At 38.3% G+C, this 23689-nt stretch overlaps 1 protein-coding gene across 7 annotated transcripts in view; it reads right to left on the bottom strand.

The window, feature by feature from the left end:
* The window catches only part of LOC110345194 (uncharacterized), a 105241-nt gene that overhangs the window by 24021 nt on the left and 57531 nt on the right, over positions 1-23689 (bottom strand). For 3 of the 7 annotated variants that reach the window (XM_087207523.1, XM_087207525.1, XM_087207526.1), the window contains exons 2-4: positions 15346-15430; positions 10353-10437; positions 6575-6629 (exon numbers count right to left, since the gene is read on the bottom strand). The gene's annotated coding sequence lies outside the window, so the exon portion shown is untranslated. Of the gene's footprint in view, positions 1-5010; positions 6458-6574; positions 6630-10352; positions 10457-15345; positions 15431-23689 lie in introns of all 7 variants that reach the window. The other 4 variants (XM_087207522.1, XM_087207524.1, XM_087207521.1 and 1 more) reach the window with 4 other exon arrangements.

Below are 23689 nucleotides of genomic sequence, written 5' to 3'. Positions count from 1 at the left end.
TATGTTATAGTCAAGAAACCTGGAAGTTAGCTGACAAAGGGCAGCAGAACTGGAATTCAAGCCTGAGTCTGACAAGAGAAAACTTAAATTTAAAGACTCAGAAAGGCTGAACGTAACAGATGGAAAATGACGCCGACTTACCGTAAAAATTTGATGCAATTATAACAACATCAGATTCAGAAGTCTCTAAGGCAAGAAATATAACTAGCAATAGAGAAAATTTTATAACAATGCAATAGGGATTTCCACAGAAAATAGGCATAACTTTCTGTGTATCTAACAATGTATACAAAAATTTATAAAAATAAAAACTTTAATATAGCCCTTTCAGTAGTCAATAGAATAGGGAGACAAAGTCATTTGAGATGCCAAAGATGTTAACAATATTGAAAGTTTGACATAATTTGTGCATTTATAAGACTATATCTAACAATTTTGGAACTTACATTCTTTACAATGTACATGAAACATTTACTAAAATATATTTTATCCTGGACCTTAAAGTTCCAACACATTTCAAAAGGTACAATCATATAGAGTAAATTCTTTGATCACAGCGGAATTAACCTAGAAATCAATAAAGAGAAGACTATCCCAAAAGAGTTGTAAATAAAACAATGTATTTTTAAATAACTCGTGGTTCAAAGAAGAAATCACAATGGAAATTAAAACTGTTTTGAACTAAATGATAACAAACTTGATACATTATGGGGCTTAAAAGCACAATTAAGAAAAGCAAAAAAGACAAATAGGATTACATCAAATTCAAAAGGCTTCTGAATATCAAAGGAAACAACCAAGAGTTATGAGACAATCTACAGAAATGAAAAAACATTTGCAAACAATATCTGATATGGGATTAATATCTAAAACATATAAAGAACACAACTCAATTCCAAGTAATCAGGCCAGGGATTTAGCTCAGTGGTTTCGCCACCTGCTGCGCAAGCGCAAGGACCCAAGTTCGATCCCCATTACCAAAAAAAAAAAATAGACAGTTCAATCCCAAGAAAACAATCTGATTTAAACATTGACAAAGAACCTAACAGACATTTTTCAAAAGAAGGCCTACAGGTGACCAACAAACATATGAAAAAAATACTCCACATCATTAATCAGCAGGGAAAAGCAAATTAAAACAAAAATAAAATGCCACTCATATCTGCTGTTATGGCTTGTATTTAGATGTCCCCCCATCAACACATAGATAGGGCTTTTCAGAGCTGGCTGGATCTAGGGTGTGTGAATGTGGATTAAGGGTGTGATAATTAGATTAGTCCATGATTGGTTTGGCATTGTTCTGAGTATAGGTAATGGGAAGTCCCATACTAGGTGTGGGTGGCACCAATCAATAGGTTTGTAACCTGGATGAAATATAAGGGGAAAAGAAGGAAGGAAGGAAGCCTTGCTGTTTGCTGCTTGCTACTGCTGTTGCCTCCTGCCTGCCCTGCCATGGACTTTTTCTCCTCTGTGATGTCCCTCTAACATATCATTCTGCCTTGGAGCCGGCTGACTATGGACTAAAACCTCTACAAACTGTAAGCTAAAATAAAGCTTTCCTCCTTTAATGTGTAGGTATCAGGTATTTTGTCCTAGCAATGAAAAAGTTATTAAGACACCTGTTATAATCGCGACTGCCAAAAAGGCAGAAGATACTATGTGCTGGTGAGGATGTGGAGAAAAGGAAACCTTACACAATGCTAGTCATTATGAGGGGAAAAAGCATGGAGTTTCCATTAAAAAACTAAAAATAGAACTACCATACCATCCAGCAATCCCATTTCTTGGTATTTATTTATTTATTTATTTATTTATTTTGGTACTGGGGATCGAACTTTGGTCTTTGAGCTTGTGAGGCAGGCAGCAGAACCACTGAGCTAAATCCCCAGCCCTTCTGGATATATATTTAAAGGAAATGAAATCTGAATCTTGAAGAGATACCTGCATTTGCATATTCATTACAGCATTATTCACAGTAGCCAGATAAGGAATTAATCTAAGTGTTCAACAATGTACAAATGGATAAAGAAAATATAGGAAATATACCTGATGGAATACTATTCAGCCCTAGAAAAGAAAAAAACCCTGTCATTCACCAATTGTACCAGAAGGACATTAAACTAAGTGAAATGAGCAAACCCAGAAAGATAAATAACATTTAACTCACTTATATAAGGAATCCAGGAACCAGGAAGTAGGATGATGGTTACTAAGACCTAGGAGTCTGAGAGGGTGGGTTAAGGAAATAGTCAAAGTTTTAGACAAGAGGAATAAGTTCTGGAGATATATTCTGTAGCCTGATGATTGTAGTTAATAACAGTATATTGTAAACTTGGAAATTACTGAGAGTGGATTTTAAGTGTTCCAATCACAGAAAATCACATCTTTGAGGTGATATGTATGTTAGTTAACTTGATTTAACTATTTCACAGTTTGTATATATATCAAAAATCACTTAAGCAGAAAAAACTGTGGTGCCTCTAGCTTAGGGGCCAGAAACCCTCAACTTCCATCTCCTTGTGTAAAGCTGACTCAATTGGCCACCTAACTGTAAGGGAACTGGAAGAGTAAATATTCTTAGCTGTGCACATTATCATTTCCCCCAAAACACAGGAGTTCTGTTACTAAAAATAAAAAGAGCATAGATACTGGGTCCCTCTATATAGAAAATACAATAAGCACTATTAAATCCACATTATGAGTACAAAAAGATGCTATCTCTACAGAGACTCAAGTTTAACTAATGGAAAAGAGAAACATAAAATAACTTTCATATAGGTAAAAGTAAAATAACGCACATGCAAGCAGTTAAAACAAAGTGCTCTAAGAAATCAAAACAGGGGAAAATAATCAGTAAGACCTGATGTCTTCGTGAATAAAATCTTTGGGGCCTTTCAAAGATGGCTAAGATTTCAACAAAAAGCAATAGGTACATTCTATTTTATGAAATAGTATAGTCTAGTTACAAAAGTACAGTCAAAACAATTAGACAATATATCTGGTATCTGAAGAATGACATGTGTATGCTGTAGTATAGCAGATATTCATAAAGATCTACTTGGAGATAAAGCTAGAAACAAAGTGCTCTACATCATAGAGGAACTAAATTCTGGGTAAGAATTCAAACTTAACCCAGCTGACAAGAGACAGTGACAAACTTGAAGCAAGGAAACGACAAAAAGAGATGTGTTACTTTGAAAGATTATTCCGGGGTGTAAAAATAGTCTGGAACACAGAGACAAATTTCCAGGATGTTATGATTGTCTAGGGGAGAGGTCCATATTCTAGGAATGAAGAGAGCAAAGAAAAACGTTCTTAATCATATAAGAGTTTAAGTCAGAGTGACGGGGTGAGCAAGAAAAAGAGAAGCTGAAAGAGACAGGGCCAGGAAAAGAACCACTCCAACGGGGCAGCTAGCTGGTGGGATGCTCAGGGGTCTGAAGCTTTACTGAGAGGGGTGACTTCATCAACAGGTGAAGGCGAGGTTAGAAAAGGACATCTTTCTGGCTCTGTTCAGCTGCACATAATAAACACCTGTCTGCAGAGGGATCCTGAGATCGGGCCCCAAGGTGCACCTTTGCCATTCACCCCCTTCGATGTGCAGAATTTCTCTGAGTGAGCAGCTTAGGGAGAAGAGACCCTGGGCAATGTCATGTGTGGAGTTTAGGGGATGGAAAATCTAAGAGGAGCCAATAAGGAAGAGAGGAAATGTGTGGGGGAAGGGTCAGAAACTTGAATTTCATTAGCACGAAGGAGCCCCGGGCTTTGTAGCAACAAAACCAAAGGTGACAAATCTCTGCAAAGTACTTGTGCCTGACTTGATTTTAAATTCCTTAATAAAAGCAAGAAGAATCCGATTCATTCTTGTTTTTTGATGCAAAGCCAGTCACTGAACAGTTAAATAATACAGAGGAAAAGAGAGATGGGCAGGAAAAAATGAGAGTTGGGGGATGGTAGCAGAAGCTAAAAGCAGGTGGGTTGTGAGTAAGACAGTGTTTCAAGAGAATGGTAGAAGTAAATACCAGACTAAAAGTGGCCAGAGGGTAGATGAAAACAAAATGAAGACAACTGATAAAATATACTTTTTCAGAGAGATGGTAAAGAGATTGGGGTGTGGGGCCAGGGATTTAGCTCAGTGGTTCCACCGCCTGCCCAAGGACCCGAGTTCAATCCCCGGTACCGCCCCCCAAAAAGAGAGATTGGGGTGAGTGTAGAAAACCCAGAGAGACTGGTTTTTGTTTGCTTGCTTTTATTGTGTTTATTGTGATGGAAATACATGTCCTCTCTCTTGGGCTGGCTTCATTCACCTGAAGCTTTCTTCTGTAGATTCACATCCCAGGCATCTTTGATGTCCTGGGGTCTCTAATATACTTTTGGATTCACTCTGACAACTTCACATCCTACCCCCTCAGGTACTTTTGGAAGGGACTTTGATCCTGTTGCACATTTTTAGTCTGGCTTTCCAGGCCTTCCTTTGAAATCTGGATGGAAGCCTGAATGACCCCTAACTCTTACATTCTGAATGCCAGGAAAACCAGCATCACGTGGATGATACCAAGATCTAGCACCAGCTTGAGCAGTAGCCAAGACCCCTTGCACCATGGTTTCAGTGGCTTCTGAGTGCCTACATGGCTGTGCATGGTGAAATGAGTCCTAAGGAGCAGATCCTCTAGATGATCCTTCTCAAGCAAAAGACTCATTTCTTCTCAGATGAAAGGATTATACTTTTGTACATGCCAGCTTGCAATGGGTGGTGTCTTGCTCACTCCTGAGATGCCTTGAGATGGCTCTTTCTTTTTTCCCAGTTCAAAGTACACTAAAACTTTGGTTTGTGGGCATAATTTATTCCAGAAGAATGCTTGTAATCCAAAGCACTTGTCTATCACTGCAAATTTTCCCATAAGAAATAATGATGAAATGTTCCACAACCCAAAAATATCCATATAAAAATGATTACAATACTGTAACATAATACAAAAATTATAAAGAAAAATAAACAAATTAACCTACACTTAGCTTTGAAAACCTTCATGGCTGGCTGTTGTGAGGGAGACAAGAGAGAGGAAGGTTATTACGTAGGACAACTTTCACTATCAATAATGGAATTGCTGCTATTTATTGGCTCAATGGAATCTTTCATTTCATGCAACTTTTATAAGGAATCTAACCAATGACACTTGCTTTTGCCTCTTTTTTGACGATTTCACTGAAATGTGATATTGCATTGTCATTAAGCAGATTCATCACTCACACTGCTACAGCCTTATTTGGGCGGTGCTTTTCTACAAAATTTTGCACTATTTACCACATTTTACACATCTCCCTAATCTCACTTGAAGTGAGGTATTTCTCCACCTTCTGTTCCTCCTCCTCTGAAGATGAGATCTCAATAAACTCTTGTTTCTGGAAAATGATCACCCATAATCCTGCCCCAAGAAAGAGAGAAAAAAAATTATTGAGGGCTGGGGATTTAGCTCAGTGGTTCCACCACTTGCCTTGCAAGCACAAGGACCTGAGTTCGATCCCCAGTACAAAAAAAAAAAAAAAAAAAAAAATTATTGGGCCAGTTGTGATCATGCTACTTTCAGTGTCACTGTATTACAAGATATTGCTCATTTATCAAGTTAAAATTTATTAGAAACGTTTACTCATCTTGTGGAACACTCACAGAACATATTACTTGCAATCTAAGGTTTTACTGTACTTAGTTTCTTTTTAATGGTGCTAATCTGTTCAGCAGACAAATATCCTTTGGCCCCAACTTTACATGCATTTTCTTTGGGGACCACATTTAAGATTTTTCAATCTTTTTGCTCTGCTTTTTGCACTCAATTGTCAATATAAATCCAATTAAAAGCAGTGAGCAGTACTCATGCCACAGCCAGAACATTGGTCTGCCTCGAAATTTCCTCTGCTGGATCAATTAGTCCACCACCCTTAAACTCAACCTCCTTCAAAGTCTCAGGACATGAGCAAAATGTAGACAATTTTTTTTTTTGCCAGAATATAACATGAATGGCCTCTATTCCAATTCCCAATACAGTTTTCATTCCCATATGAGTCTTCTTGATCTTGCTCTTTACTGTCTACATTCCTATAAGCATTCTCCTCTTCTAAGTTTCGACCAGAACCACTTATCAAACTGTTTACAACATTCTAGAGCTTCTCTAGCCTGTGTCTTCAAATATTTTCAAACTCCTCCCATGACCCAATTGCAAAGACCCCTGAACCACATGATCAGGTTCTATCACAGAAGGGAGCCCACTTCTCTGCTACCAATTTTCTATATTAGTCAGCTTTCCTATTGCTGGTAGAAAATACATGACACCCACAACTTAAAGAAGAAATTTATTTTGGCTCACAGTTTCAGTGGGTTTGACCTATGACTGGTTGACTTTCAGGCAAAAACATTTTGGTGAAGGGACGTGATGGAGCACAGCTGCTTAATTCATGGCAGCTGGGAAGCAGAATAAAGGAATAGTGTCAGAGAGAAAAGGGCCAGAAACCAAATATAGTACCCAAAGTCACATCTTCATGACCCACCCAGAAATAATCAGAAATGTGCTTTACTAACCTTCTGGCAGCTCTCAAGTGAAAAAAGTCAATAGTCCAGCTTAACTGTCACAAACCTTAAGAAAATAATCAGTATTACAAAAAGAAATTTCTGTTCAAGTGTGCCCATTGTTGTGTTTTCTAAAATTTAAAAACATATTAACTATGCAATAATGAGAAAATTGTTAGAATTTCTATAGTACATTCATAAACCAGCCTACCATATATGCACAAAAAATTGTATTTTCCAAAGATGTGTAATGGGAGAACGTTGCAATAAAATATTTAAAAGGATAAGCTGATGCAAAATTTTATATACATTCTCTAAAGATACATGTGAATTAAAATATTAGATTAAAAGTTACCAAAACTTTAATTGCACTCATTTCTAAATGGTGAGATAATAGGAAATGTATTTTCTTTGCTCTACTTTTCCATATCTTCCAAATTATATTGAGTGACTATGTATTGCTTATATAACCAGTTATTTTTAAAAATAAGTGAATAACACAAGGCAGATTCAAAAGTATAAAAGAAGTTTGAACTACTAGAAAACACAAGCAGTGAGGAGAGAAATGTCTGTCTTGCAACAATCAAAGATGGAGCAAATCTAGATAATAATAGCCTCACTGACACTACCATTTGGAACCTAGTGTTAACACTAAGGTTTGGAATCATTGTTGCTTCATGGGCAATTAAGAAGGGGAAAAAACTATTACTCCAGTGCTTTCATAAATACAACTAAGACACGATGGATGGACTTATATGAAGATACTCTTATTGCATTTAATGATGATATCCCTTGTCATTTTATATCTTTTACAAAGCTCCTTGTATAATGCATCCAGATTCCAAACAAGTGTAAAAATTAAATAGCCATATTTTCCTGCACAGTCTATGATGAGGATTACTTTTCAAAACAATGGAACTGAGGTGCTGTTCAATATTTTAAACATTGACTGTCATTTTAAAACTCTCATGTGATGTTCGGATTACTTTTTTCATCTTCTAACTCTATTAAAAAATGAATTCATGTGTGATATAATGGCCTTAGTTGTCCAAGATATTCAATTAACCAGAAACATCCTCCCAACAATGTTAAATGAAGTTAAATTTACACCAATTAACATTTTAAATAATTAGTAACTGTTAGATGTGAACATACAACTATGTTACACTCACGTACATAAATATCACTTTTAGCCCAAAACCATGAAATTCAATGGAGCAATAAGACTTTCATCCATGCTGACCAGTCTCCCTTCAAATTCATGCCACTCAGACTCTTAACCCAAGTGTGCTCTTCATGCTCTCCAGCAATGATAGTGCATTTCCCTAGTCCATTTACTATTCTACTCTCCTAGGCAACAGTTCCATATTTTCTCTTCTCTCTTAAAACTTCCAACACCTCCTCCCCCATCTTCGCTCTCAGCTTTTGACCTTGATTGCTATTTCTCTGAGAAAATAGAAACAATCAGAAGAGAGCTTCCACAAGTTCCCACTACCACCTCTACCCGCCCACCAGCATCTGGGCCCATGTAGGCTGTCTTCTCTCCTGTTACCAGGAATGAACTTTCTATTTTCCTAAGTCTAAACTCTAGAATTGTTCACTAGCTTCTAATTCTTTTAAGTATTCAAAAATGGTACCCCAGAAACTTTCCCCCTTACCCTCTCCTTCAACATCATTTCTCCCTCTTGGCTGAACCACTCCATCAGCATATAAACATGGTGCTTTCTCTCATCTATATTGTTGTTGGCTACAATTTCATATTTCCATTCTTTTTTGTAGGAATTCCTCTATAAAGTTACCTATACTCCTGTCTTCAAAACTTCTTTTCTCAATCTCTCTAAAATCCCTTTCCAACAAAGTTTTGCCTCTCCATGCACCAAAAATGCTCTCTGCCAATGGTGTCCACATTACTAAACCCATTGGTCAGTTCCCCTCATTTGACTCCAGGAATATTTGTTACCCCCATTCACTCTCTCCTTCTGTTAGATTATCCTCCAGGACAGTGTACTGTCTTGCCATTTCTATTTCCCAGTCTTCTTTGCTCATTTTCTTTTATTTCATCAACCTCTTAACCATTGATGCCCATGATTTAGTCCTTGGGCAATATATATATATATATATATATATATATATATATATATATATCCCTTGGTGATTTAATTTACCCTCACGACTTAAAATTCTATCTATATACCAACTCTAAATTCCTGTCTGCCAAAATCCTAAAGTCCTGTTTGCTATCCTGAGCTCTGTCCCATCTCTAGACCCAGATGCTGAACATTCTACTCTTATTTCTCCCTTGAATGCCTTATAGGTTCCTCTAACCAAACTCTTGGCTCCCTCACAAAAGACTTGCCCTTCATTCAACCTTAGTCTCCTCTTTTTGCTTAGATCAAAAGCCTTGGAGTCAACTTTGATCCTTTTCTTTGGTTCACACCTTAGTTCATAGAAAAATCTGTCAGCTATACCTTCGAAAGATAACCAGCACCTGATCACTTCTCACCTTCTCCTTCTCCTCCTCCTCTATTCAAGTAATCATTATCTTTTTCCTGAATTAATTTCCAAAGCCTGTTGACTGGACTCTTAGGCTCCCTGCCATACTATTCTCACAGGGGCTTCACTGACCCTGGTCTTTAAGATAGTATGGAAAATCATGCCCAGTCCTCCTCCCTTGCCTCTTGGACCTCACTTCCTGTACTTCTCTTCCTCACCCCATCTGCTGCAGTTCCCACTTTTCTCTGGGTCACTGAAGATACTAGGCATACCCCCTTCTCGGGACTTGAAGTCCCTATGTTCTCCCCGAGTTGTCTCCATGGCACATGCCTTTGTCTTCTTCAGACCTCTTTGCAGATGTCATTTGCTTGGTAAGACCTTTCCTGACCATCCTATTTAAAATTGCAACCCATCCCTCCCCCGATACTATAGTGTTTCCTTCTCAGCGTCTAATCATCATCTGCGTATTATATACAAGGCTGATCAAAGCATACCATGTGTTTAAATAAAAATAAAATTTTATTTCAGTAAAAGACATTGCCATTAATTCCCCTCAAAATACTCCCTCTTGACTTAAATATACTTACCCCATAATTCTTGCCCCTCCCTGAAGCAGTTCTGCCAGTTTTCTTTTGTGAAGGACTTTACAAAGTGCGAAAAAAAAATACAGTGAATGCACTACAAGTGCCATCCAATGAAAAGGCAGGTTTGTAAAAACATTACAGTGTGTCCTCCTTGACCTTATGCAGTGGAACTGGCACCATGTGTCTTCTGAACCTTGCCCAGAGTCAAAATGACCATGAAAAGCCAAGCATTGTGGCACATGCCTGTAATCCCAAGATTCAGGAGGCTGAAGCAGGAGGATCACCACAAGTTTGAGGCGAGCCTGGGCTACATAGTGAGTTCAAAACCAGCCTGAAATACATAGGGAGACTCAGTCTCAAAAACAAGCAAACAAACAAAAAACTATGAAAGATACACGTTTTGAATTGATTTAGGCCATTGAAGCAGCCACAATAGCACAACTAAAGACACTCACCAAAAAAAAAAAAAAAAAGAAAGAAAAAAGTTTCAGAACTGCTTTAGAAAGTGGCAAAGACAATGAAATAAGTCTGTTTGACGCAAGGGGGAGTATTTTGAGGAGGCTTAATGGCAATGTGTCTTTTACTGTAATAATTTTTTGAAAAAAATTTTAACATTCACTACACTTGTAGACCACACCTGATTTTTTATCTGGCTAGGGGACAGACTGCACTTCTTGTTTGCCACAGGTAAAGGTGGCAGATGTCAGACTTACCTCTGCTGTCCTTGTTTCTGTCTCTCTGTTGTCTCTGGGTTTTCCTGGAGGTTCCTGAAATGTCTTCCAAGATGCACGGTTCTTTCTATTATTATACAAGGGCCCTTTTGAAATGGTGATGAATTGAGAGGTAAGGGAAGAAGGGAAGTATTCTACAGTCCTAGGACTGGCCTCAGTCTTTCAGGGAACCTGCCTCTGAGCTTTGGCCCTCACAAGCCTTCTCAGTTTTGCTTTGATTTTTCCTTTTAAAAGACAGGGAGACTAGTAGAGGCCAAAGCTGGGCATTTCCCTTCCCCAAGGTCAGTTGGTCAACAGTAGTTTAGGCTGAGATAGACTAGGATAGCTACAGAAGGCCAGGCTCTGGTAGAATCATTTCTTTTGAGGGCAGGCCTTGTTATGGACAGAATGCTCCAGACATGCTCCAAAATAACTATTTTCCTCTCACCAGCCAGAAGCTCAGGGGGATTTTTTTCTCATCTTCACTGTGAGAGCCTGATAGGGCTCTATGGTGACAAAGCTCATGAAAGTGGGGTCTCCCCTAAGATTGGGCTCCTCTAAAGTTCTCAACTCTCAAATCTCTCCACACTGAGCCTCCAGCATTTGGCACTCACAGGTTAGGTTTTCCAACCCTTATCCCCAGGACTGATGATTTAGCTCAGTGGTTTCGCCGCTTGCTGCGTAAGCGCAAGAACCTGAGTTGGATCCCCGGTACCAAAAACAAAAACAAAAACCAACCCTTATCCCCAGTACCTAGAACAGTGACAGGTAACAGGTGCTCCAATAATATTTCTTTGAAGTTGAGTGAATGAATGAACCATCTCTCAGAAGTTTCTAGCAGAGAAATTTCTTAGTTGGGATGTTGCACAAGGACTTCACAGACACGGTCTCTCTGCCTGGAAAGCTCTTCCTTGTCCCCACTGACCCTTCATCTGCTCAATTCCTGTCCCTTCCTCCTCAGTTTCCAGGTCAAAGGTCAGTTCCTCAGGGACATCTGTTCTGGCCTTTGGGTTGAGAACCCTAAGTACTTCAATCCCATTACCCCCCACTTACTGTGATAAAATAGTTATATGATTATTTATTTAATATTTTTATTAAAAAATATTTTTATCTATCACAAGATTGTAAGGAAGCACAAATTATGCTTCTCTGTTCATTTTAGTATATGTAGCACCTACGAGATTGCCTGACACATATTGGATGCTCAATAAATATTTGTGGTATGAATTAAGACAACACCTTGTCCTAGCAACAGAACTACATTATTGTCATTTAACAAAGTCCCCCAAAACTTACTGCTGTTAAGCAAGCAATAATCGTATATTTTCCCTTCCTGTTTCCTAGGGTCAAGAATTCAGGAGTGGCTCAGCTGGGTAGTTCTGCCTGAGGTTCATTCAAGGTTATAGTCAAGACATCAGCTTGGCTGCAGCCACCTGAAGGCTTGGGTAAAGCTGGAGGATGCAAGGCTGTGAGAGAATCTTCCCCACAGCATGTTGGTCGGTGGTCTCAGTTCCTCCCCCTGCAGGTGTGTCCCAAGGTTGTTTTAGTACCCATAGAACATAGCAGCTGATTTCCTCCAAAGTGGGTAATCCAAGAGAGAACAAATGGAAGTGGTAATTTTTTTTTTTTATGATTTAGGCTTAGAAGTCACAAATCACAATTTTTTGCCTTATTTTATTTGTTAAAACTGAATTCTCACATCTGGCAGACATTCAAATGGCAAGGAATTAGACTCCACTCCTGAAGGAAATGGTACCAAATAATTTGTGGATATAGAGATCCCTTTCTACTTATGTTGGGGTTACATCCCCATAAACACATCATAAATTGAGCATATTGTAAATTAAAAGTGCATTTAATAACAGCATACCCAGACATCATACTTAGCAACAGGGCTCACTGCAGAGGATCAGTTGTTTATTCTAGTGATCACATGGCTAACTGGGAGCCACATAGTGACCAAGCTTCACGCTGCACGTCCCTAACTATGGGCTCTACTGGATGCATGTCATTTTCACACCATCCCTAAAGTCAAAAAAAATAAAAAGTTGAAACATCACAAGTTGGGGACTATCCGTGTATAAAAATTACCACTTAATCAATTAAATTAGCAGATAAGAAATTGAGGAAAAATTTGATGTAGTAACAAAATTGATTTTCTTAGTTTTAAGACAGAGGAAGAAAAATAACTCTGCAGTAGTTTCAGATAGCATAAAGAATTCCATGGCACAGTAATATCCAGAGAAACTACTTCTTTAATACTGATATGGATGCAGAGGTATATTGTTCATAAATTTCTATACCTGAGAATATCCTAGGAAAAAATACCAAATCCAAGAAAGCCAAAGGACAATGTCTAGCCCAGTTCTACAAAAAATATCATCAATAAGGTAATGAATGAAACAGTTGCAGAATGATAACATCTGTCAGTGTGGGTGTCTATGTTAACCTTTGTTTGACATATGGGCACAGAGAACATATGGGATCTTCTCTGCCGATTCATATCAGGAAAATGTCTGATCCTAGGATTGGAGAACTAAACTGATAAAAGTACAAGGTAAGAATTTGTGGAAGGCATAACTTACAGAAGCTCTTATAATAGTACCACCATATATATTTTCAAGAAGAACTTTAGCACAAGCCAAGACCCCTAGACCACTTTTTGTGGTAATGAGGTTTATAACTATGCCTCGGCTCCCTTCCAGTTTGGGTAGATACTATCTGTCTGCTAAGAATACCTCTCTACTTTTAATTGACTGCTGCTGTCTCCTTCCCTTCCTTTCCAGGGCCATTTTTGAGCACAGAAGAATGGTCTATAGACCATGTAAATAATAAATAGCCCATAACACTCAGCATTCATTTAAGAAATGTAAGAGATAAATAATGACAGAAAGTGCATTTTAAAATGTGGGGGTGTGTGTGTGGGTGGGTGTGGGTGTGGTGAGTTACAATCTTGTGATAGATACAAATATTAAATAAATGATTATACAATTATTGTATTACACTAAATGTGAGGTTTGTAGGTGCTTAAGATTCTTTTTCATCTGAATTACTAAATGAAGAGTTCACATAAATGATTTTTCCATTTAAGAGAAATTTACTCCTTCAGGTATTCAGGCATTGGTATTTTAATTTAACTATTGCTCATGGAAACATTTGTAAAATGGAGTAGATTGTAGATTGAATTTTTAAACTAAGAGCAAAACTTTAAACTCTGCTTGATGATCCCAGATTATCTTTAAAATTATCAGATATTGTTCTGTATTTTACAGGGAACGTGATAGAAAGATTATTACATAGGACTCAGAGTGACATCATCAAGTTCTTTAATATTTCTGGCACACAGTTTCCTAATATTTAAAATGGGAGCATTATTTTCCTTGGATTTTTCATTCTTTAATAAATATTAAATGATACAGCACATGTAAATGGTACCATCAAACTACTGCATTTAAGAATAGAGATACTAAAACACAGGGCTGTTTTAGCTCAAGAAGTGTTATGCATCTCTGATGTTGATGTCTTGAGTTTGTCATATATGAGTCATGATTCCCCAAAGCAGTTAGATTATGTTTAAAGTTATAGTAAATAGATTCTCTTTTAAAAAGAGCACTTTTAACTATATGAATTTTTCATACCTATTTTTTGTATGTGGAGGGCTTTTTCTTTTTTTTTTTTTTTCCTTATTTTCTCTATTTGCCTAGTTGAGTTTGCTAGAGAGATTCTGAATAGCTAAGAGTTTTATAATCTGCATATTTTTTCTTCCCTGATTTTTTGGGGGAGTGGGGGTATCAGAGATTGAACTCGGGTCCTTGCACTTGCAAGGCAGGCCACGGAACCACTGAGCTACATCCCCTGCCCTAATCTGTATATTCTTTCTCATCATCAATCCAAATGCTTTGGATTTGAAATGAATGCTTTCTTTAGTATATTTCCAATGTTAGTTGTTTTGAAAATAGATATATGCATATAAAAATACGGCCAATTCTGACCCTATTTTTGTCAGTGTAAGTACCACCACTGAGATCAGTATTGCCACGGACTATGGCCAACGTGATTACATTTCCCAAAAATTTGGAGAAAGCATTACACTGATACATTTCTTATACTATCATTGGACTTTATGACAGTGATTTCTAAGAACCCATGGGCTTAGCCAGCTACATTACTAAACAGAAAGGATGGTACAGAGGGCATTATCCTTCCAGAGTTGTCAAGTAAAGTGATATGTCATCTCCAGAGAAAACTTTCAACCTCACCTTCACCACTTCAGTACAGAACAAAAAGAATAATTGATTTACAGATGCCCCAAGCTCCAAACTTGACAGTGCTTCTAAAAGTCATTTCAGGCAATGCCGAAAGCAGCACTCTATAAACACTGAACTGTAGCCAAGGGCATCAGAATCGACTAGCAGACTTATTTGTGGTACTGACATCATGCTTCTGATCCCAAATATCTTGGACACGAACATAGGCATTTGCACTTTCAACAAAACATACAAGTGATTCTAATAAGCAGGTCATATTTGAGAGTCACTGATCAAAACTGGGTGACTGATGCCTCCCCCACTACACTATCTTACTGTTAAGAAACTGTTCCCCAGAGGGTCACAGGATTCTGTCATTCTCTCACCCCAATAAACACCCACCAGGAACTAGCACTGTAAGCACCATTCCTTTACCAGGTATTTACTAAGCTCCTATCATGTGCCCTCTGATGGGCGCAAGCTTTTCAAGAATGAATATATCAGTCTCTGCTATCACTGAGCTTAAAATCTAGTGGCAGGAGGAGAGGAAGGCAGTCTGAGGAGCAAATAATCACTCAGATTTCTACCTAACATGAGTTCTATAAAGGAAAACGAGGTTTCAGAAAGTATGAGTAGCGCTTCTAACATTGGTGGACTACTGGAGTTGGTCAAAGAAATGACATTCAATTTGAAATCTCAATAATGGCTACCAATTCGGTTATTGACAATCCAAAAAGAACAGTGAGTACCTGAATCCTGCAGCAGCAAGGAGCCTCATTTTTTGCATATGATTTTTTTCAGACTGTAGTTTCAAGTTCACTGGAAATTGTGTCCCTTAAACAAGTTAGGAAAAGAACAGTCAATCAGAAGGGAGTTCACAGGATTTAATGGTGTGTCCATTAAGAAATTCCAGACCTGCATGTTTATTTATTTACTACTGGCTTCCAGTCTGGGGTTCTTCTAATCAGATTTTACATAGTTTGATCTGAAACAGTGGTTCTCAGTCTTGGCTGTACATTGAAATCTCCTAGGGAGCTTTTTAAAAAAATGCTGATACCAGTACCTTGGCCCCAGTCCTAGAAATTCTGATTTAATTGGCCTGAGGTGTAGTCTGGATATGAGGATTTTCTAAAGCTCCCCAGATGGTTTGAACCATGTAAACAATTTGGAGAGGAGGAAAAAAATTAAATCTAAATGGATCAACAAGGAAAGTCAATGGAGAATTAAAGTAATCCATGTGTTTTGTATGTCTCTGCTGGAAAGCAAAGAGCAGCTGGTAAGATTGAACCTTATGTTGACAGCACACAAACCACTGAAGATGACCTCCCTTGCTCTCTACTTCATATATGCAAACAGTCTGCTCCTAAGAGGCAGTCCTTTCTGCCTAGAGTTTTGCATGCTAGCCTGAAGGGAAAGATGTAAATGCAGGCTAGGCAAATATATTTTCCACAAAAATTTTGAAGATTATTTAGAAAGCTAGAACTAACATCCACAAAATAATAAGATGGATACAGTTTAAGGTATTAAATAAGACAACAGAAGTTCAAGAGATTGGAAAAAGCTTCAGTGAGGCTGGGCTGATCAAAAGAGACAAAACATAGGACTTAAGTGATAATGAAAAGAGAAGTCCAGGTAAAGGAACAGAAATAACCATGGTAGAAAAAGAGGATAGGGAAGTACTGTAGTTTAGATCTAGAAGGCCCCCCAAATGGCCGTGTGTTAAAGGCTTGGTCCCCAACTTTGTGCCACTGGGGGGTAGTGGGAACTTTCAAATAAGGCCTAGTGTGAAGCCTTCTTTCTGATCATTAGTTCTGAACAGGACTGTAGACCCCAGGCTCTTCCTCTTTCTCCTTTTTTGCTTTCTGGTCATGCTTTTGCTTCCTGGTCATGAGGTGAGCACTTTTACCACACCATGCCACCATGATGTACTACCTTGAAACAGGCCCCAAACCAGCAGGTTGATCAATGCACTGAAACTCCAAAACTGTCAGCCAAAATAAACCTTGGTTATCTCAGGTATTCCTTACAGTAACAAAAAGCTAACACAGGAAGAGTCCTGCCTCATCCCCCAGAGGAGAGAGATCTGAAAGGAAGAAGTCAGAAACCTCTTCTGTTGAAGTTGGTCAACTTCCAGCTGCCCTTATGGCACTGTATTTTTTCAGAGGAACATTCTTCTTAGGCAGCTCCCTTCATACTGAAGAAGGCTGGCTCCATTTTTTTCTGTTTCCTTCTGTCATTCATCTCTGAAAAGTGACTAACCATTGATGTCTAAATGCTTTCACTGACAGTGCTTGGCTGTGTGACCCTTTTTTAAAAATCAGAAGACTGAGTTGGGGATTGCATCAGGTATAGTGACATACATGTCATCCCAACACTCTGGGAGCCTGAGACAGCAGATTCAAGCCCAGCCTGGGCAACTAGCAACTTAGCAGGATGCTGTCTAAAAATAAAAAAGGGCTAAGTATGTAATTCAGTGTGAAGGCCCTGGGTTCAATCCAGTACTGGTATATGTATGAACACGAATATGAATATGATTTGATGGCTGGACCCCCACCTTGGAGCTAGTGAACAAGAATTTTGAGGGCATGGCCTAAAATCTACATTATTTGTTAAATCCCACAAGTGAGTATGATATGCAGCCTGGATATAGAACGATGGTTCTATTCACTGGCAAGGGCTAGGAAACGTGTAGCTAAAATGCTATTTCCTGTGCTTATATGCAGGCATGTACACAGTTCACCTTGAAATATATTTTTCTATTTAAATTGCTGGAAACAACCATAATAAAGAAAACAGTGATGATGATAACTGATAAAAGCAAGTTTGAAAAGACACTGCAATTTTGAAGAGTTCAATAAATCCAAATTTGGAAACTTGTGAAATGTCATCGTCTCTACTCAGTAATAGCTTGTGGGATTGTTGCATACTCCAAAAAGTATTAAAATATGTTACACTAACTGCTGTTTAAGGTTTGCAAATGTACTTATAGAACTGAAACCTGTTTAAGATTAACCCAGTGGCCAGCTTCAGACTTTTCAGCATATATTTACTGCACCCTTAAAATTATTTTCTTTAAGTAAGTGCCAATAAAAGTCAGATACTCACCACCACAGCAGGAAATGTGGACTGAGAGAGACTTAAGTATCACTAGATAATGAAAATCGTCTTGTTAATCATGATATCAACAACTTTGAATGTTTTCACAGTCAGCATGTGATTAGAGGTTGGAGTAACCATGGTGAGCAGAGAGAACCAGAATTGTGCTTCCAGAATATTTGGTAAAAAGATGGAATAGGCGAATTTGGGTGAAACTTCTATCTTTTTGCTGGATGACAATTATCATTCATGTTATTCAGTCTATCATTTCTAAGATGATTATACTTAAAGGTAAATTTTCTTTCACTTGGAACAAAGAACTGTCATTCAGTGTCTATGAAATGAAACCTTCAAGGAAAGGGAGGATTCTTCATCTTCCTTAAGGACTGAACCAGTAAGTAGAGGCAAAAATTAAATCAAGTTTAATACTCTTTATGAAACATCTACCAACATCTTCCAATCTTTTGTTCAATGTGGCTTAAGCTCTGTTGCTAACACATTATTTTATAAGTAATTGAAAATTACCAAGAAATGTATTAGCATCAAGTTGTTTGATAGTTCCTAAGTATAAATGCAAGAGAATATAAATGATAAGTCAACTTCTAGAGATAAGACTTTGTCTTTCAATAGATCTTATGTAACAACTTATAACTGCCCAGACTTACAGCAATAGACAAGGACACAATACTTAAACAACTAATACAGAATATGTAAACTCAACCTAAGCAGTAAAATTTAAGGCCATAAATTCATTTGCCTACCAGCTCCTGCATATCCATTTGTTGTTACAAATGACTTAAGATAGACAGGGAAGTCAATCAACCTAACATTCCCATATTCTGTCACTCCCTGGGAAGTGGCAATTATCAGTGACAATTAACAGAGAGAGAGACACAGAGAGAGAGAGAGAGAGAGCAATTAACAACTTGCTTTATGCAAGTCAGAACTGCAAAAAGATCTTTTTTAGTGGTTAGTTTTATACAATTCGAGCTGCTTGCCATTTGATGAGAATAAAGCATTAGGACTTAATCTCACCTAGAGCAATCTCATCTAGTAGAAATATCTCAACAGTAGCAACAACCAAAAAACAAATGGCCATGTATCTAGCAAAGGAAAACCTAGGACAGTGAAGTATGGGAAATCATCATGTATATAGAGTAGTTTTTACATAAATAATTTAGAAATTGTGGGCTTGCAGTGATCCATCCAATACCGATGGCAAATCTGAAAGCACCCTTGATGGATAGAGGATCTGGCACCTATTGGTGCCTCAGAACATCACAGCAAGCCTCACTGTTCTCAGCAACAGCCCTTTGCTCTCAGGGAACGGGAACAGATTTAATTGTAAAAATGTAGAAAACAACGCAAAATAGTTTGAAAGTGAATTTCCCATTTTTTATATTACTTTTAAGTTTGTAGAATCATAAAACATTCCCTGAAAGGGCAATTTATTTTGTAAGTAAAGATGTTCATGGATATTTCAAGGCCGTATTTGTAGTTTGTAGCTGTACTGTTGGCTATATCGGCAATACTCCAGCTTATGAGAGAGAGAGAGAGAGAGAGAGAGAGAGAGAGAGAGAGAGAGAGAGATTTCCCTCTCATACTACCAACTGGAAATTCTTTGAAACAAAACAACTAACTTTGTTTTGAAAGGTTAAACCCACTGGTTTGCCATATTAATGCCTCTAGTGCTTTAGATAGGCAATATCTAGATGTTTCTGTGAAAATGTGAAAGGGAGATTTGTTTGAAACCATGTAGAGAGAGCAGAGACTCCGTGCCACAGGAATGCAGGAGTCTTGCTGGACTTGCTGTCACATCTGAAAATGTCTGTTCCTAGGTCTTAATTTTCCTTGATGTCTTTGAGCCTCAGTTTCTTTGTCTATGTAACAAAAATAATAGCAAATATCCCCAGTGTTGTTGTAAAATTAAATGTTAGATTGTTAGATAAACAAATTATGTGAAAATAACCATGCAAAATGCCTAGTCCTTGGAAGATGCTCAGTTCTCTTTTCCTATGTGTACATCCCTCTTTTTGCCAGAAACTTCTACCAAATCGTCAGTGGTTCATATACCACTAAGCCTAAGTTTCCTTAGCCACAAAATGAAGCTAGAAAAACTTACTTCATGAGGTGCTTGTGAAGATTAAATGTAATAATGTCTGTGAACATGCTTTGTACAGTGTATGCAGTTATGCACCTAAGGGACTGATACTGCTATTGTTAGTAACTGAAGCCCAGTATTTCAGATCCAACATTTTGTTTCCAGTCTGCTTGAAATACCTTCATCTTTTCTCTCCAAGTTCCTGACAACCTTTCTTCAGTCCCCAACTTGAATTTTTTTCCAGGAAAATCAACAGTTCCAGAGCACGTATTCTGTGCTGTGGTGCTGTGCTGCTCCATATTCAAGCCCATGCTCTCTGCTCCACTCAGGGTGATCAAACCCTCCAGCTCACACCCCTAAATTACTTGTCCAGTACCTTCTCTGTCATTTTCCACACTTTGTTAGTCATGCTTTTGCATTTCCATATTTGGTTTCCTCTACTACATTACTGGACTCTTCAAGGACAAAGAATATGTTTGTGTTTTAATTTTAAAGCAAACTCCACGAGTCTAGCTAGCTGCAAACTTTGATCAGAGGAGGCTCACGATATCTATCTGTTGGATAATCAAGTGCATACAGTATTATATTTAGCCAATAGTCTCTGTAATGACCCTGCTAACATTACAAATTACCAGAGAGCGAAGTTGGGCATAGTAATGCATGCTGTAGTCCAAGCTATTCAAGACATTGAGGCAGAGGGATCACTTGAGCCTAGGAGTTTAAAACAAGCCTGGCAATACAACAAGACCCTGAATTTTTTTAAAATGCCAAGAAGCTCAGCAGTGTAAACAACCATTTATTATGCTCATGGATCGGTAGGTCAGGAATTTGTTGGAGAGGGCACAGAGGGGATGGTTTGAATCTGTTCCAAGATATCTGACACTAAAAGAATTGAAGGCTGGAAGCTGCCATCCTCTGAAGGGCTCATTCACTCAATGAAAATGAGCCATCAGCTGGAAACCCAAAGGAGCTGCTGACTGGAACATATGTATGTGGCCTGTCTGTTTGACCTAGGCTCCTTCCCAATGCTGTGGCTGCCTTCCAGATGAGGGCCCCGCAGAAGCTGTATCCTCTCTATAACCTGGCCTCCAGCCACACAACACCACTTCTGGGACCCCTGGAGAAGACACAGTCCAGCAATGAGAGGGGAAATAAATTCCATCTCTTGGTGCAAAGTAGCTTAGTTCTGAAAAATCATGTAGTAGTGCATATGCTGTTATGGCCATTTTAGGAAAAGATAATCTGACACAAGATTTTACTGTTCTAATGCAATAATATTGAGTTGTACTGAGTTTTAAAGGTAATAGATTATCTTACTTTTAAGTCTCTTAGTAGATGATTGGAACTCTAAAGGCCATCTACTCTACAATTTGGAAAGAGAGGCTTGAAAAAGACATGGGCGTGGCAAGCATGAGGCTGAGCCCCCTCTCTGAGAAGGCTCTCCACCTCTTCAGGCTGTCACACCAGGGAGTATGCATTCTGAAGCAGCACCAACATTCAAATCACAGCACTCAAAAAAGGTTCTGTGGAAAAAATTTTTTAAAGCACTAGATTAAACATAACACAGACCTAAAGTGAAGGATGTTCTATGAAAAATAAAAGAGAAAGACAATTTCATTCTTTAAAACTGTCAGGGAAAGGGAGAAAGTGAATAGTGTGTGTACAACTGGGTAAATCTGAATAAGGGTTGCAGACTATATCCATGTCAACTTCCTGGTCGTGATGCTGTACTACAGTTAGGAAAGATGCAGAGCCTAAGTGGAAGGTATAAAGAGTCTCTCCATGTTATTCTTTTCTACTGCATGTAAATCTACAATGATCTCAAAATGCAAAATGCACACACACACACTTTTCCTACTGTATTAACATTTACCTTTCCCAAAGAATAAATGTCACCAAGTGGAGACAATGTCTTTTACCAAAACAGCAGTTCTAATGTCTGGCTGCCTTTCAGAATCTATGATACTTCCAGGGGAAAGATATTTTTGTGCAGGCAAGTCTCTTAGTAATATTCAAATCTCATGACATCAGCAGCTGCCTGCTCCACCTACACTAGCTCCCTTCAGTGGACTGAAAGTAAAAGTTAGTTCTTATTCATGAAGAGCTATACTTAGCTGTGTCCAAGTTGGCAACTATTTCTACATTTACCTATGGTGTAAAGTGAAATTTAAACATAAAATTGTTTTATTCTAATTTTTCTGTTTTTGAAGATGAAATAAAAAGTCTACCCTTGAAATGTATGTCTAGGATGCAAAGTATGAGAAATAAAAAGAGCTGAATTGAAATGGGTGTGTAAAAGCTTCCTCTCTTCAGATCCTCCCAGCCACTGTGATAGAGTAAAAGCCTTTTTCTCTGTCAACAATCAATCAACAAATATTTACAACCTTTTCAACCAACTATTTCAACCATTACTACATCATTAGAGAGGACTTTGAACTTGCTGCTGACCCTTTAAAGGCATTAGGAATTTAACTGCAGAAAAATGAAACCACACACAGTTTATTATAATAGAGTTCCCACTGTGCTCCTATACTTCAACCGCAGATAGCTTTTAAGAATCAATTTGTGGTTCTGGACAAATGGTCTAGACTAGGATGGGAACCCAGAACAGAAGCAAATGGAAAAGGAGATAGGGAATAGAAACTTCTAGTTATTGTTACACTACTCAATTATACTAGACCTCCCTTAAACTGAAAAAAAAAAAAAGTTGAACTATAAAATGATCATTTTCACTATTTGTGCTTCTTATCTGAATGAGTGAAGGTGTATAGTATATATAAACTGTGGGCCAAGATGACTAATGACCTGTTTCGAATGCTGATTTTATTAATTTCCTTGTACGTCTCTCAGTGGTTCAGCACGTTAGAAATGTTGTGCATATTTGTAAGACTGCATTTATTCTTCCAAGAGTTACTGAATTCCAAAACTGAGTACTTAAACCTCATAGAGTATAGAGGAGAAAGGATATAAATGAACGTTCTGTGCTGTCTATTCAATGTTCTCTAACCCTAAAAATTTTTCTAAGGACAAAGTCTATTAATTACAAAATATAACAAGACAAAACAAACAGAAAAAGCTTCCTAGGGAGCCAGAGTTGAGGCTATACATAGATCTGAATAACTTCCTTATTTTGTGTGCTGGTATCCTGGATTCCTCCCTTGCAAACAAGTATAACAACAAAAAAAAACCCCCTGTCCTTTCTGCCTCTCTATCCGCTCTTCCCCCGCCCCCAAATTTGCTCATTCTATTTTGGAAGGAATGTACTGATGAAATCAGGAAGAAATAACAGGAGAGAGAGATCCTAAGACTGTCGTGAAGGGAAGAAAAGAGGGCAAAGCAAGACTAGTCCTAGTGGCTTCGGTCCTCTTAAGAGGAGAGCAAGCTGACGCTGGCTGATACAGGATGCTTCAGAAGAGAAAACAGAAACCCTGAGAGAGATCCTTGGGTATAGGGCCAGTCATCTTCCTATCTTCTATAGCAGAGAAAGCGCCACATCACTGGAATAAAGAAGAAACGAGGATTCTAAATTGGTGTATGAAACATTTAGTAAGAACAGGCCCAACTGGCAGATGATTCTGGCCCTGAGTAGGGTCAGGAACCCCTGATGCTGTCAGAGACAGAGATGAAGTGTATGGGAAAGACTGCAGTTCCTACGCCCACATTCCTCGAGAATTCCTCTCCTTTGGCTGAGCAGGGGAAAGGATTGGATCAAGACAGTAGTTCCCACAGGTCACAGGCAAGGGAAGCAGAAAAATCGATTTGCCACAGTAGGACATCCCATCTCTGTCCCATGACTAGAATGGCCTGGGGGAAATACCTGTTATATAAGTAATAACCGAAATGATTCACCAAATCATACTGCGTTATTGAAACACTGCCTCCTTTGTCATAAAAAT

Source organism: Heterocephalus glaber, unplaced genomic scaffold (assembly GCF_053883595.1).
Source record: "Heterocephalus glaber isolate CG9 unplaced genomic scaffold, H.glaber_assembly_v1.0 deba00000809, whole genome shotgun sequence".
NCBI lineage: Eukaryota > Metazoa > Chordata > Mammalia > Rodentia > Bathyergidae > Heterocephalus > Heterocephalus glaber.
This window is presented reverse-complemented; position numbering and strand designations above follow the sequence as displayed.